Here is a 15,638-nt window from a genome sequence, read left to right as displayed (position 1 = left end):
TCATCTAAATCTCTCAAGAACCTGGACACCTGGGTGGCTCAGTGATGGAGCGTCTGCCTTCAGCTCAGGGCATGATCCCAGGGTCCTTGGATCAGGTCCCACATCAGGCTCCCTGCACGGAGCCTGCTTCTCCCTCTGCCTGTTCTCTGCCCCACCCCTCCCCTGTGTCTCTCATGAATAAACAAAATCTTTACAAATAAAAATCTCTCAAGAACCTGCCCTGCCAGCACTGTCATTATGCCTATTTCTCGAGTCAGAAAACAGAGGCCTTGGAGGTCTAAACGACTCATCTGAAGGATAGGATACCACCTTCATAGCAAGGACTGGGCCCCAGTAAGCAGCAGCCCAGCCAAGAGTAAGCAGAAAAAATCCTCTAGGAGGTGTGGTGGGAAAGAATGCAGCGAGGTCACCTAACATTCTCAGGAGGAAGGAACCCAAGAGAAGCCCAACTGCCCTACTGCTGACCCTGGGCTGGAAAGACAACCATAAAAACCGTCATTCTGATTGATGAAGAGGTGATAAGGTGCAGAGTGATGAACCAAGTCCATTTCAAGGTTGGTGTGTGTTCTTTGGCGCTTCCCTCCTAAGGGCCAGTCTTGTAAATCTCAGGCAGTGTCGGTCATTATAAATATGGGCTTGGTCTGGAGCACGACAGCTGCTTTCTCTTCCAGTGTGAATACTCCATGGGCAGGGACCCTCCACAGAGGCCGAAGAACCTTCTTAAGAGATCGTGGGTGTGTCCAGACCCACCTCCCAGCCACCCTGCTTGGCTGCGGTGTGATGGCTTCACCTTTCCATATACTCTCCCCCCTCCCTTACATTCAGACCCCCACCCTCTCCTTCCATAACAACTGTTGGGTGCCTCTTGTTTTGGCTCCTGAGGGAAGACAACCAGGTACCATCCAGAGGTGCCAAGGACACGTGGAGGGGCCCAGAACACCAGATGTTTCTTTGCCTGTGAGCAGATGGCTTTTACACACTGAGTTCCTACTCGGTGGGAACCTTCCCATGGCCAGGACAGAGCACCGTGTGATACTAGCGGGCGGGGAGCAGCTGGTCTTGGGGCTAGGACACTGGTGTGGGGGTTTCCTTGTCATTCTTCCATGTCTGTCATCCCCCTCACCTTCGCTTTCTTCGTTCATATTTTTTCTCTGCCTTTTCCTCCCTTTCTTTCATGTATTACTTTCTTCAAAATGTGGGTATTCCAGAGAACAGTTTCACAGAAGTTCAAGTTATATTACATTCTTTTCTTTTTTAGTGTCACCCAAACACCACCATGCTAAGCAAATGTTTTAAAATATATTTTTTTTTAATTTTAATTAAATTTAATTTTAAAATCAATTTTTAATTAAATTCAATTTATCATAATACATTGTATATAATATAGATAATATATAAATCTATACATATTAAAATATATTTTTAAATTTAAAAAAATTACAATTTAAAATTTAAGTTTTTTAATGTTTCATTAAATTTTTAAATTAAAAACATTTTTAATTTGTTTGATATTCATTTGATATATCATTTCTCTGCTGTGCTGTAAGTTGAAACTCCTTCTTGCCTACAAAGAGGGGACCAACTATTTTCTAAAGTCCTGTCTAGCCCTGATTTCCTGGGGAATTTTCAGAATCCTCTCACTCCTCTTCCCCCATGTGGGCCTCTCTGGACCTGCAGTCACTTTCCCAAAGCAAATCTCCCCCAAACAATGTGAAATCAGGAAAAGGCACCAAGAAATACATGAAGGGATTGTCAAGTCCTTTGGGGCAAAGCCTTCTCCTGTTTACCAGGACCTGCTTCTTGGAAAGCTACTATCAGAAAAACACTGCACAAGTAGAAGCCGTGCAACATAGCAACCGGACCCCACCTCTCCTTAATCTTAACCTCTGACCTCGAGCCATCATCAACAAGGTGTTTCAAAAACAAGGATGTGTTTCCATGGTTCGGTTGGGCTCCATTTGAGGCCAGGGCAATTGCTCAGAGACAACACAACCAGAAGTGATTGGATTATTTACTAAGTCACCTGCCTCTGAACTGACATCTTTCAACAAATGCGACACTCTTTGGCTGATGTCCCATGCACTAAAGGTAGACCAAACCCACACCAGCTATCCCATGACCACCTGGGAAGTAGGTAGTAATGCCATCTTATTATGTTCTTGGCAAATATGACAATAAATTTGCCCCTGTTGGAGCAGAAGCACACATGGGAGGTTGTCTTATTACTACTAATAATACACTAAGTGGATGCAAAAGTGTCTGCATCCAAAAACAACAATCAAAACCCCAAACCAGTAGGAATTAACTTTGATCTTTGCAGTATACAGTATATCACACTCACACAACCAATTAAAAAGGCATGTCATCTTGTTTGGAAAGTATCTATTGATTCCCCAGTTCATCAGATCAGGTTGATGTGTCTTTCAATGGCCTCGATGACATCATCAATATTTTTCTATTTAGAATAATGACTTATTTTATATGCCAACAGCTATAAAAAACAACCCACCTATATATATTTCCACCGACACCAGCTTAAGAGCCATCTGGTTTTCTCTCCTTAACATGTGATATTGGTAATCTGGGGCAAAAGAAATGTTTTGTTCTTGTCATGAGACTCATTTAGAGACCACAGTAAATTTGTTTAGTTTAAAAACCAACCACTAAATCATATTTTCTCTATTAGAAGCCGATGCTCTCCACTGCATTTGGTGGCCAAATTATATTCGTTTTAGAGTGAATTACATTCATTTCAGAAGCAGCCCCCAACTCTCCTCTCCCTCCTGTCCAAGAAGGCAATATACTCACCAGCTGTGTGATCTTTGGCAAGTGACTTAATCTCTCGGAAACTCATTCGTCGCTTTTATTAAATCGGAGGGAAAGTGCTAGGTTCCTTATGCATATTAACCCTCCCAGTCACCCCACAAGATTGGTACTGTCACCCCCACTTTACCAATGGGAAACTCAGACAGAGAGAGGGTAAGTAACTGGTATGTGATGAAGCCAGGATACTGAGCACCAATGTTTGTAATCAATTGCAACTGCCTCATAGGTTCAGTCCCACAAAACACCGGGACACCAACCCAGGCTACTAGGTAGGTGCCAAGGAGTTATTATGGCAGGGGCCTGGGAGTCCCACCCCGGCTTTCTCATTTATGACCAACATGACCTTGGGCAAACTAACCTCTGTGTACTTCAGTTGTCTTGTGAAATTGTGGCAGTAAGAATGGTGCCTGCCTTGGAAGGTGTGATGAGGATAAAATAGCTTCATGGCATGTACAGTGCCTGGCCCAGTTAGCGTTCAATAATGGTAGCTATGAGCATTCATAGGCACTCCATAAATGCTTTGCTCTCTTCCCCTCAAGTCTTTAGCGTTGACCAAGTGGCTACAACATACATTCATACGTCCTTCTCAATTGATGACCAGGATAAAAAATGAAGTGTCATCATGGCCTTGCAGGAAGTGTCTTGCTAGAAGAATAAATCTGTCTCCATCAAAGGATAGCACCAAGGAGGTACAAAGGAGGAACTCCACTGGTGGCTCCTCACATTTTTCTTCTAAGTCCAAAAGATCCATCATTAGTGCCTGCAAAGCTGAGTAACCAAAGAAGCCTTGCTTGGTGCTGAGTGATGACATAATCTGAACTGGAAGTGGCAAGGGTTGGTGACACCAATGTGGCCTGAGTTCTGGCTCCACACCACGTAGCTGTGAGATTCCAGGCACTTACATCACCATAATGAGTTTTAGTTTTCTCCTCTGGAATCTGGGATTCATTCTACCTACTTAGAATGAGGCTGTGGGAATAAAACAGAGCAAACTAAGGCTAAGTTCCCAATGGTATCAGCTCCCCTCTTCCTGTCACCCTCCACTACATTCATCTGGGGAAAGGATAATAAGGGGTTCTATAAATTTTCCAAGTCAGGAACGTTTTACACTCTAACTGGATCCTGTCAGAGTCAAAGGCTCACCTTGAGGGACACTGGTTATGAGGAGTGTACCAAGTGATTGAGGGTGACATTTTAGGGCAGTCTTTAGAATCTTTTCAAGGAAGGGCTGAGTTGTAGGACAGAACCAACCATTTACCAGCCTGGGAAACTGAGCCATTATGTACAGTTCCCTAAGAGGCTGCCCAGCCAAGAACTGGCAGTGCAGGAGCTTTGATGACAGTCTTGAAGCCTTTGTCCACAGCTTCCCATGTCTATTCCGCTAATCTTTCCAATCCATTTTTGTCTTCCCCTTTCCAAATCCAAGCCTCAACAATTCAGTGTCTGCCTCTATGAAAATGAGCCCTTTCTCTTTCATCAGCAATGAAGAGACACAAAACTGAGGGCTTGAGGCCTTAGGAAAGGTGTCTTGGAGAAGAAGCTGGAATCTCAGTCTTAACTCTATCACCAATGGGTCAGTTCACCCTAGCTGAGTCATCTCACCTTTTGGGGGCCTCCATTCCCTCCCCTCTAAAGACAGGACACTGGAATGATCTGTGGTCTTCAAACTGTGTCCTGTGGACCCTTGTATCCATGGCAGTGTCCTTAGGGCTACCACAGGGGCCTGGAACAGAAGTAAAATCAAGCAGATCTGGTCAGTTTACAAATGCATTTCTCTTGACTTATACAATGGTTTTATTTTCCTTTCAATATTGAAATAGCAGCTAAATTCTCAAAATTAAATGTTTTTTAATTACTTGATTTTTGCATAGCAGTTTTAGATTTATAGAAAAATTGGATAGAAAGTACAGAGTTTCCAGATACTAACTCTTCCCTTCCTCCTCCCTCTGCCCCACCCTCCCTTCTTTTTTATTAGCGCCTTGCTTTAGTATCATATACTTGGTACAATTGATGAATCAATAATGATACAAGATTACTAACTAAAATCCACAGTTTATATTAGGGTTCACTCTTTGTTTTGTACATTTTGTGGGTTTTGCAAGTGCACACCCATTATAGTAACATAGAGAATATTTTCACTGCTCTCAGAATCCCCTGTGCTCTGTATATTCATCCCCCCTTCCCCCAACGCCCTGGCATCCACTGATCTTTTTACTGTCTCTATAGTTTTGTTTTTTCCCTGAATGGCATATAGTTGGAATTATACAGAATGTAGCATTTTCAGATTGGTAACTTTCACTTAGCAAGATGCATTTAAATTTCCTCCATGTCTTCCCAGGGCTTAATAGCTATTTCTTTCTAGCACTATGGATGTATCACAGTTTATTTATCCATTTACCTACTGAAAGACATCTTGGTTGCTCATAAGTTTGGACAATTATAATAAAACTACTGTAAACATCCACCTGTGGGTTTTTGTATGACATAAGTTTTTTACTAATTTGGGTAAATACCAGGGAACATGAATGCTGGAGTGTATGCTAAGACTATATTTAGCTTTGTAAGTAATGACCAACAGTGTGGTCAATGTGGCTGTACCATTTTGAATTCCCACCAGCAATGACTGAGAACTGCTGTTGTTCTACATCTTCAGCAGCATTTGGTGTTGTCGGTGTATTTTTTTTTTTTTTACCCATTCTAGTAAGTTGTAGTGGCACCTTATTGTTTTGTTTTGTTTTTTTAAAGATTTGTTTATTTATTCATGAGAGACATAGACTGAGAGAGAGGGGCAGAGACATAGGCAGAGGGAGAAGCAGGCTCTTCACAGGGAACCTGTCCCAGACCCTGTGATCATGACTGAGCGGAAGGCAGGTGCCCAACCACTGAGCAACCCAGCCACTCCTTCATTATTGGGTTAATTGGGAATTCCCACAAGTCATAATATATGGTGTTGAGCATATTTTTTACATGCCTATTTGTCATCTGTAGATCCTCCTTAGCAAAGTGCCTGTTCAAATCTTTTGCCCATTTTAATTGGGTTGCTTGTTTTCTTACTGTTGTATATTTTGATTATACATCCTCTATTGCCTGTGCTTTACAAATGTTTTCTCCCAGTCTGTGGTTTATCTTTTCATTCATTTAACAATGTCTTTCACAGAGGGGAAGTTTTAGAAATCAGGAGTTTCACATAACAATCCAGCTTTCTGACTTCCCTTGGAAGTAGAAGATTTGATAACACTTGAGACTCATCCTAGCAGCTGCCTCTTTAGACCAGTTCATCAGAGCTGCACCTGGTACTCTTCACCCATCTTTATGACCTACCTTGAGATGCTTGACTGCTGTGATACTGGCCTAGAGAGAAGCTCCACCTTCACCTGTTTTTTACATTGAGTTCTACATAGGTTTGTTTTGTATAAAACTGTCTAGAACTTAAAAAAGAAGTTTAAACTTGGCTGGCCTTTTGCTCTTTCATACCAGGCCTATCCATTTATTGTCACCTTGTCACAAGAAAAAATTTCACAAACACTCCGGGTGGCATCTTCTAATTAGTCTGTTGTGCCTGGTCCAATTCATGCCATGGAGCATGATACCTATGTGAGGGTCCCCAAATGATGCCATTGTGTTCACTGAAAGTGCCTTCTTGTGAGGTTACCATCTATGTAGGGATGGGGATTACAGTCATCTTATAAGGCAAAGAATTTAAATCCTGAGGAGTGAATAATATGCATCTTTACATATAGGAATCACCTTTACCTGGAAGATGTTCTCATGTGAAGGCATATGGGAATTGAGAAAGGAGGATACAGCAGATTCCTATGTCTTAGCCCAGACTCATTGTGAAGAATTAACATATTGAGTAGAATGCTGGGTAAACTCCCTGGCATCATTTGAACTGCACTCTTTCTCTTTCTCCCATGATTTGGTAGTTGACATTCTATAAGGTATATGACATGAATCTATTTCACCAGGGCTGCTGGTGTAGCTATGCAGCTGGAAAAATGATTCTCAGGTCCTGAAAAGCATCAGTAAAGACAAAGCCAGAGGGATCAGCATAGGACTTCACAACAAATTAGAGGTGAGGAAAAATTTCTTGCATAAATGCCTTGTCCTCAGGCTAAGTCTGGTATCCTCCTGTGTACACTTGTTGAAGTTACATGTGGAGGCCAAGGAAAATTTGCTAGGGCTGCTGTAACAAAGTATCACAAACTGAGTGGCAGAAAACAGAAATTTATTGCCTCATGGTTCTGGATGCTGGGAGTCTGAAATCAAGATGTTGGCAGGATTTATTCCTTCTAAGGGCTGTGGGGGGGGGGGGGAGTAATCTGTCCCAAGCCTTTCTCATGGCTTATAGATGACCATCTTCTCCATGCGTCTATTCATATCATCTTCCCACTATACATGTTTCTGTGTCCAACTTTCCCTATTTTATAAGGACCAGTCATATTGGATTATGCCCCACTGTAATGACCTAATCTTAATTAATTACATCTCTAACTACCCAATTTTCATATAAAATCACAATGCTGAGGTACTGGAAGTTAGGAGTTCAACAACATGAATTTTCCAGGAGGACACAATTCAGTCTGTAATAAGGCCACTAGTACAGGAGGACAAAAATCCCTTAGCTCTCTGAGCCATTTGAGAATAGGTCATTGGGAAAGTGAATTGATGAAGACCACAGAAGCAAAGTCTAATGATGACACTCTCAACTTTCACTATTCTTCTAGAATTGTGCTCTTTTTCAGCTAACATAGTCTTGGTAGAAACAAAGAGATGATAAAAATTAAAGGAATTTTATTGTAAGTCCCCAAGCCCAGCTCCAGGGCTCCCCCAACCCCCGCGATATCTTTATGAAAGCTGTTTTTAATAGTTGCGCCATGAACAGCCCAAGCAGGTGTCTCAGCTAAGCAAATAGAGCCCTGAACTAAAGGTCGGTCCTATACTTTCTGCACATTCAAAGACATGGTCCCAGAAGCTCCTCGCCTAACTGCCCGGGTTCTGGTGGTATTCTTTCTATTTCCTGACAACTGTGATCACACACCCCAGCTGCCACCTCATCCTGCTGTTTTATCCATGACTTGTGCCTTCAGACCCCATGATTCTTTTTTCCTGGTGAGCCCATCCCATCAGTTTTCCATTCCAGCTCTGCTTTTCATCTCATGTTCTTTGGTTTATCTTTTGGGGTTTCTGGTCCTTAGGATACCCCTTTCTGGGCAGTCTCTCTCCTGGACTGGAGCATATTTTGTTTCCTTTCTGTAGTGAAATATTAAGGGCACAAATCAAAGTTGAACAAAGGTATAGGATAGGAAGAAGGGAGGAGCAATTAGCAATAGGTCTGAAAAGGCTGATCAGCAGGTCCCAGGTGATGGAGAGTCGGATCATTAGCGTGAACTAGTGGAGAGAGCAGAGACTTTGTCAAAAGATGGATGTAAGCGGGGTGGGGTTCTTAGCTGCACCAAAGTCTTCATCTCTCTGAGTGTGACTTTAAACGTCCCGTCCTGATCTTCCTCCCAAATGGGAGAAACAATTCCAACTTCCTTCTAGACATTTCTATTTGGATTATTGATAGTCATCTCAAACTTCATATGTCCAAAACCAAACCCTTGACTTAACCCCAAAACTTTGCCCATTCTTTCCATCTCAGTGAATAGTAAGTCCAATCTCTTAGTACTCAAACTAAAAATTTTCAGTCATATTTGACCTCACATTCTTATCCATCAGGAAAATCTTTCTTGCTTTACTTTTAAATATATCCAGAATCCGGACACTCCTCACCATCTCCATTCCTGTCACCCTAGGCCATTATTATTCATTACCTGGATTATTAAAAGTGCTTCCTAATTAGTCTCCTTTTTCCATTCTTCCCCGCCAATGTTTAGAACAGTCTTTTGAAAACATGAGTCAGATCATATTACTCCTCTAGTCAAAATCTTCTGTGACTAAATCACAGTCTCCCAACATCCATTCTTCCTTTCTTTATTCATCCAATTTCCAAAGTTTATCTGGGTGATGACCAAAGACTCTGGCTTTAGCTTCCATTGCAGTCAGTGTGCCCATGTGACTATACTGGAGCCATGTGACTTGAAGCAAGTGGTCCATGAGTTGAAACCACATGTACAATGCCACATGCTAAAAGAAAGGGAGGCTTGTCTGCTTCTTTTTCCTCTTCTTTGCTGGTGAGCTGATGTCCATCATCATACCCCAAGGAGGGGTGGAGCACAGCTACTCCAACAACTCTGGATTTCCTGCCTCTGGGTGTCACATGAAAGAGAACTAGATCCCCATCTTATTATATTATCATAGCAGCTGAATGTGTGCTGCTTACTTACCCTCCAGTATCTTGCTTTGGCATTTAAAATAAAGTCAAAAACCTTCTCAAGGTCACAAAGCCCTATGTGATCTTGCTCTAGATTAACTCTCTAACTTCATGTCTTATCACACTCTTTTGTTCTCTGTGCTCCAGTCACCAAGGATACTTTTCTTCCTGGCTGTACTTACATGTCACCTCATCAGAGAGCTCTGCCCTGGTCCCCCGATGGCATCTCACACCTGCTTTATTTTTTGACATCACTCTTACGGCTGTTTGCCATATAACTGTTACCTATCTCCGTCCTACCCCACAGGAATGTGATCTTCCCGAGAAGGGCATTTTGTAGTTGTGTTCACTGCTTTAAGCCTTTGATAAACTCTTCAAAATATTTCTTGGCTAAGTGAACAAACAAGATTCTGTTTCACTATCTATAAAATGTGGATAGTCATTTTTGTCATATAGGCTTGTGGTGAGAACGACGGGACACAATACCAATGGCTTCATGTGGTGTCTGGCACTTGGTAGATCCTCAGGACACATTAGCTACCCAATTTGAGAGACTAACTCTTGTGACTTCCTACACAGATGGGTGTGTTCTAGCATTATGTTTTCCCATCTGAACCTGAAAGTTTGTTGGTTCTACCCACCCACCCCCGAATCAGAGAAGTCCCTTTCAATGAATATTTTCTGAGTTATAATATCTCTGTTCATTCATTTAGTGCTTCCCAATCTCCCTTACATTTGTCTCCATTCCCCAGCAGTATCCTTTTATTGGTTCTGTCATTGATCCAGCCATCTCTGAAACTGGCGATGCTGTTTCTCATCATCACTATGAGCGTATCCAAGCCTGGAACTTTTAGAAACAAGAGACGTCCCCAAGACGGCAACCTCAGGGGATGTTCCCTGCTGACCATCTCTTTCAAGTTGGCGGAGGGAAAGTGTATTGTGTCTAGGATTTCTCCAACTTGAACAGAGCTATGCTGATTTAGCACAAATTTCCCATAAAAAGCTGACCCCCAGGGAGCAGAGAGTGAACTTGGAAAGTTTTCTCCCAAAAGGGGAATTTGTCATAAAGTTATGAGTGACTGAAATGTGAGGGGCTGGGGCTGCTGGAGGGGTTGAATGGCAGTGGTTTTACAATGCCTGCAATTGCATTTCCTCCTGTGAATGCTCAGCTATTCCCCCAAGTGCCACACTCCCCATGACCCTTGGCCAAAAGCATCATTACCCTGTTCGCCCGCTGAAAAAGAAGATTAGGACTGTTACCAACAAAGCTACTTCCCATGGTAAAAAGAGGCTCTTGGATCAAGTTTTCTCTCTACGGTCACTGAAAATGACAATTCATTTCTTTCCCACTAGCCAAACGCTGTCTCCAGATGCACACATGTGGATCCCATTGTAGTCAAAGAGGCCCCCAACCCGTTTGAGGTTCTTCTTGGTGGCAAGAAAGTAGAGCTAAAAGACAGGCTCTAGAGCAGAAGTAAGTGTGTGTCGTGTATGTGTGTGTGTCTGTGTGTGTGCACGCACATTGTGGAGAGTTCTTATCAAAATCTTAAAATCCATTTTTGAATCTTCATCATTTCTTTTTTTTTTTTCTCATCATTTCAAAGTAACCAACCTGATTATCCTGGGAATCCTCTAACATCTATGCTCCAGTATAAGAGCAAAGATGTTGGAAAAGTTCTTTGAGATCTGCCAAATTTATAAAACCATGAGATCTGCAGGTCAGAAAGCAGAAGACACAGTAGGTAACAGCTCCATACACAGGTTCTGAGGCCAGAGAATTGTGTTCAAATCCCCATATCATCACCCTCTAGCTCTGTGCTCTTGAGCAGATTCCTTAATTTCTCTAAGCCCTGGCTCTTGTGATGTTCTGCCTTTTGTCACCCATAAAATGGAGATTAATAGGGCAGCCCCAGTGGCCCAGCAGTTTAGCTCTGCCTTCGGCCCAGGGTGTGATCCTGGAGACCCGGGGTCGAGTCCCTCATCGGGCTCCCTGCACGGAGGCTGCTTCTCTCTCTCTCTCTCTCTCTCTCTCTCTCTCTCTCTCTCTGCGCCATGAATAAATAAATAAAATCTTTTTTTTAAAAATGGAGATTAATATATTGTAAATGCCTGGCATGTCATAGTGTTTAAGTGGTGACCATTATCATGCCAATACAGGAGGCTAGAACACATCATGAACACCCCTGGTGTTGGTGCCCCTCCAACACCATCCCCACCACACACAGCCAAACACTGTCAGGTTGGTGACCAAGCCTCCCGAGTATGAGACACTCCTATAAGGCTTGCTTTCTGGCTTTCAGGTCCTTCCCATTCACCAAGCTGGGATCTCTTCCTTCTACCTCAGTGAAGAAGTTTCTGGAGTGTTCCCAAGTCAGTGGCTTGTGTAGTTCACATTCAAGCCATCTTCAATACCTAGCCCCACTTGGAAGTAGAACACTGGATTCAAATCTTGCTTCCACTCTTGCTAGTGATTGTAAACTTTGTCCATTTTGGTTTAATCATGACACATGTTGATGGATACTTGTCTGAAATCTTTACAAAAATGCAAAGCTCAAGTAAAAGAAAGTGCAGTAGGTACTCACCTACTATTCTGTTCCTTTTCATGTGCAGTATGTTCATGGTTAAAATCTTCTGTGTGATGATCTGTTTAAAATCTGCCTCCTCCACTAGACTATAAGCTCCATGAGGACTATCTTGCTCACCATAGCACTTATAGCACAGTGACTAGATCATAGCTGACCTTCAGTAAACATTTGCTGAATAAATACAAGATCGAGAAAGAAAAAGTACTTTGAAAACTGCAAGGCATGTACTAATGTCAGATACTATTATTATTATGAGCTATCATGCAAATACCAAATGATTGGTTACTGGATTGTCCTGTTCAACCAATTTATATGTGTATTTAAAAGCTTTCCACTATACAGTTTTTAGGCATATTGTGTCTACATAAATGAGTATGATGTTTTTTCTTTCTATAGAAATTAATCATAGGGCCTTGGTTCAGGAGTATAAAATCCTGCATTTTATTATACTTCTTTGGAAAAATAGATTTATTTCTGGCTGGGCATGTATGTGAGGGCTACCCATATTTTATCTTTATCTACTCATTCATCAATTCATTCATCATTCATTGATTCATTCATACACTTAAGAACTATTTATTAAATTCCTGTTTCGTGCCAGGCCCTGTATCAAGTACTGAGAGTACAATGATAAATATGGCTGATGGCCCTTGAATTCAGCTGTCTACTGGGAGAGCCCAGCCCATGAAAACAGTTACAACAATGTAACAAGAACTAGGGTGGGGAGGTATATATGTACACACCAGGAGCAATGGGAGCTAAAGGGGAAAGTACTTACTCTGGAATGGGTTGTAAGATGCATTTCAGAGGAACTGATACTTGAACCCAGTCTTGAAAGATGAGTATGGGTTGACCAGTTGTACTAGGCGAAAATGTGTTTTTGGCAGTGGGAAGAACTGTGATTTGATGAATAAAGGAAGATTAAAAAGAGATGTGATAGCTGTGGTCATAAAAGAAATGAGCCTAATGACCTACCATCTTGTATTTTAACTGTGTGGAAATTTGTGGATCGAAGTGGAGGCAGTGCACTCCTTTCTGCTCCGTCTGCAGCCCAGCGAGCCAAAAAGGACACCTGGAACCATGGGAGCAGGAGGGAGGACCTTGGCAAAGGAATATCAAGAAAGGAGTTTTTGGCAGGTACTGGCCACTTGCCCACTTCCAGGAGGAGGATAAGAAACAATCCTCAGTGCCATTTCAACCAATATGGAGATGTCAAAACATTCCAGAGGACTTAATCTTCGAATGTCACAAAGGTGTTCCAAAGAATGGACGGAGTGATGGACCTTTTCTTCCTCTCCAGGATTCACAAATGCACTTTGGTTCAAAGCAGGGGACATTGTTAAAGACAACATTATTCTTCCAGAAAGCCAAACTGGGCGCTTTTGAAAGCCTCCGACTCCATTCTGAATGTAATCTATGCATTTAAAATCATTTTCTAAGCTGGGACAGCGACACAAACATGCACACAACACGAGCTATGGTGCATAAAGTTGGGCTGCCTGGTCTAGCTGAGCTGAAAAGTGCTGTTGCAGGGTGTTTTCATTTAAAAATTCTTATTATTTTTTAAAGAATTCTTGTTATAAATAAAAAAATATTATTATTCAAGTGCATGCTGAAACTGAATCATGCCATTCTTACATAATTTTTCATTGGATTGTTGCAACCCATAAAGAAATCCAATTAAATTTCCCTTGCAGGCACAGGCCTTCATTCAGAGGGCCTTGAAAAAGCTGGTTTGTTGTATTGTATGGCAGGTCGATGAATCGAGAAGCAGAGAGGGCCTGTCCCATTTCTTGTCTTGTGTGACATGATGTGAAGAGAGTCTGCCAGCAATGTTTCAAAGAGCTGCATTATCAGACAACATAAAGGGCCCTCCGTCCGTCCTTTCTGCTGCTATACCACAGAATATGCACACACCAGTGTCTCCATCCCGTGAACAATTTTGAACACTGTACGGTTAACATACTGCTTTCTGGATCTTGTGAGCATTCACCATCATTATCCCAGACATCAGACCAAGGTTAAGAGGGGAGTGAGCCAGAGATAAGATAATGTTTTTGAAGATACTTGAAAGGGAATGTCCTGGAAACCAGACTACACAAACATGTGTTTTCATTACCTAAAAAGAAGGCAGAAGCCAACGTGTCACCAAATCATATTATTTTACATTAATCTGTTTCTTGGTTGCTCTCTGGATTGTTTATGCATTTTCCTTCATTGATTTATATATCATGTGAGGTCTCAATTATTTCCAGATACACAAGATTTTTGTCTTTAAATACAAATTTTGCATGAGCAGACACACATACGTATCTATCCACCCCCCCCCCTTATCTTCTCTTTCATGTAGAAAAAGCTCTTCCTAAGTTCTAGCACATGACTGAGTCTTCCTTTAAGACGTTGGCCATGGGGGCATCTGGGTGGCTCAGTGGTTGAGCATCTGCCTTTGGCTCAGGTCATGATCTCAGGGTCCCAGGATCGAGTCCTGCATCGGGCTCCCCACAGGGAACCTGCTTCTCCCTCTGCCTGTGTCTCTGCCTCTCACTCTCTGTCTCTCATGAGTGAATAAATAAAATCTTAAAAAAAAAAAAAAAAGATGGCCATGTTGTAAGAATTGCGCCTTCTTGCTTTCTATCACACCAGATGTGGAGAACTAAGGTCAGAGTCAAAACAAAGAGGAAAACACTCAGAGGCACGAGGGAGAAAGACACCATTCTGTATTCTTCACCAAACTTGCTATCTGGAAAGTATTTTACATTCTCTTCTCCCACTGTTTTTTCTTTTTGAGGGGTGGGTGTTTGCACTGCTTTTCATGGAATTTCAAAAAAGTAGCAATAGCCTAATTCTTTTCTATTGTCATTTACCAGCAAACATGAGAAGCTTATTCCACTACAGTGGGGATTTTATAGGGACAAAGGGTCAGTTCTGCCCTTTCTCTCTCTCTCTCTCTCTCTCTCTCTCTCTCTCTCTCTCTCCCTCCCTCCCTCCCTCCCTCCCTCTCTGCCATTTCTCTCTCTCTCAGATGGAGCAGGCATATCTCACAATCAAATTTTCAAAATAATTCACTTATGTTTTTCCCTGTGCAAGGAATGCAGGCTTGTATTTGTCTTGCTTTAACACGAAGCCATGATCTGATTGGTGACAAGATACATAGGCAGATCTAATTGTTTTATGTACAAAGCATCTCATGGAGCAAAGCATGCATGGGTGTGAGCCTGCGCTTAGTAATTGGGAAGCCATGCTACGATTTTCTAGATCTAGTGCTTGCAAATTATTTATGTCAGAAATATTTCTTTCAAGTTGGAGTTCCAAAGTGAGCACCAGCGATTATCGTCCTTCTGAATATCACTCAAAAGGCTCTAGTGAAACCAGCCCAGGGAGGATGTAGAGCATTCTCTACTTTTGTTTCAGGTTTCTGAATTTCTTAACACAGAAAATGTCCTCCCTTTTATTTTTATTTTTTTTCTTTTAGTACAGTTCTCTGAACCCGAGAGTATCCAAATGAAATGTAGTTGGAAACGCCTCTCACATACACACCTTATACAACTCAGATGTCCATCTGTCTGTGTCTATAAGGACACACATATGTGTGGCTTCCCTTTAGAGGACTTCCAAATTGTCCTTCAGATCACAAGTAGACCCTCCTCCACTTGATGGGATGAGTACTGGGTGTTATACTATATGTTGGCAAATTGAATTTAAATTAAAAGAAAAAAGAAAAAAGAAGTAGACCCTCCTCACACATCAAGTCCTAATTGGACACAGACTCTCTCCCACAAACTGACCCGGGATCCTCCAGAAACCAGTCTTAAAGAACTATCGAATTTGCCCAGTCCTCCAGGGTCACAACCGCAAATAAGCCTTCTGCTGAATTTGGCCCATGCTTTGGGTTTTCAGTGAAACTTGAGCTC

General features: G+C 42.1%; 2 long non-coding RNA genes across 2 annotated transcripts in view; one reads left to right on the top strand and one right to left on the bottom strand.

The window, feature by feature from the left end:
- Positions 1-423: 423 nt before the first annotated feature.
- Positions 424-15,638, top strand: part of LOC144322237 (uncharacterized) — a 36,220-nt gene continuing 21,005 nt past the window's right edge. The window contains exon 1 of the long non-coding RNA XR_013387823.1: positions 424-554. This is a non-coding gene — a long non-coding RNA (uncharacterized LOC144322237). The remainder of the gene's footprint in view (positions 555-15,638) is intronic.
- On the bottom strand, positions 1,536-13,798 carry LOC144322236 (uncharacterized). Its single transcript, XR_013387822.1, has 4 exons — positions 12,506-13,798; positions 11,725-11,898; positions 4,429-4,549; positions 1,536-3,795 (listed from the first exon to the last, which is right to left on the bottom strand). It is a non-coding gene; the product is annotated as an uncharacterized LOC144322236 (long non-coding RNA).

The sequence above is a fragment of the Canis aureus genome, chromosome 10 (genome assembly GCF_053574225.1).
Source record: "Canis aureus isolate CA01 chromosome 10, VMU_Caureus_v.1.0, whole genome shotgun sequence".
Lineage (NCBI taxonomy): Eukaryota > Metazoa > Chordata > Mammalia > Carnivora > Canidae > Canis > Canis aureus.
This window is presented reverse-complemented; position numbering and strand designations above follow the sequence as displayed.